This window comes from Nannospalax galili, unplaced genomic scaffold (assembly GCF_000622305.1).
Source record: "Nannospalax galili isolate Female #2095 unplaced genomic scaffold, S.galili_v1.0 scaffold1387, whole genome shotgun sequence".
NCBI classification, from domain to species: Eukaryota; Metazoa; Chordata; class Mammalia; order Rodentia; family Spalacidae; genus Nannospalax; species Nannospalax galili.
Window position 1 is genome coordinate 1,297,006 of NW_008355976.1, and position 1,295 is coordinate 1,298,300.

A 1,295-nucleotide genomic window follows, 5' to 3' on the forward strand; every position below is an offset into this window, starting at 1 on the left:
AGGAATAGGAAAATAAGGATTAGCGAAAGAAGCCTTTGAAGTTATATGGAATTATTATAACTTCACTGACCTAGTCATCGGCCTCGGCCACCGAAACCTCAAAATTGAGAAAACGGAACCATAAAATTACCATAAAACTACTAACCCTGAAGTTCATAAGTAGCTGGTGTTGTCAAACCACTGAGGGAAAAAGGACAAGCAGTATAACCTCTGATTAATTAGATAAGAACACTGTACACTGTACTGTATTGCTTTGATTTTGAATTGTATTCCAAATCAACCTGATGCTTGCACAATCTTGTTCTGTAACTTGTATAAAATCTGATGCTCCACTTTAGAAAGTTACATTCAGATCATCAACCATCTCTTGTGTTGTGTCTGTTTGTCACTTGCCGAATCCTTGCCCACTCTCCGATTCTCTGTTCCCGTTGGACTGAGTGCTCCGGTCTGGGCTGGTCCATTGCAGAGACAGTAAAAGTAAATTGTCGAAGTGGCCAAGATGATAAAGGGTCTAATAAGCCACAGTGAAGATTCAATTTTGCTTGAAATATGATAGAAAGATATTGAAGGTTTTGAAGAAAATTCTGTCATAGTGTGACTTCAGCTTTAAAAGATTGACTTTAAGTTTTAAATAAGCGGATCAGGGTAAAAGAGGGACGATTGCAGAGACAGTAAAAGTAAATTGTCGAAGTGGCCAAGATGATAAAGGGTCTAATAAGCCACAGTGAAGATTCAATTTTGCTTGAAATATGATAGAAAGATATTGAAGGTTTTGAAGAAAATTCTGTCATAGTGTGACTTCAGCTTTAAAAGATTGACTTTAAGTTTTAAATAAGCGGATCAGGGTAAAAGAGGGACGATAGTTCCAATGTTATTAATAGTCAAAGAATGAAGTAATGGTGGCTTGGGCCAGAGAAACAGCAATGGAAGCAATGAGAAGCATTTCTATTTAGAGCACACCTTGAAGGTAGATAGGATTGCTGATGGACTGGTTGAATGTTGGGTGATGAGAACATGAGGGTCTTTAAGGAAGGCTCCAACCTATGAAACTGTTGAAGAGTTTAGTGGAATCGGAATCACTGAGAGGAACGTTTACATGATGGAGAACAGAGGTATCAGAACTGGTGTCAGACATGCAAGCTTGGAGATGTATTTTAGGCACTCAAGAACAGATGTCTATGTCAAGGTGGATGGGGGACATTTCACAGGGTTCCATCTTTAGATGAAGAGCTACAGGCAATCAATGGATTCAGAGAGAGGGCAGATGAGTTTTCTCCAGAGGTGAGCTCCTTGAG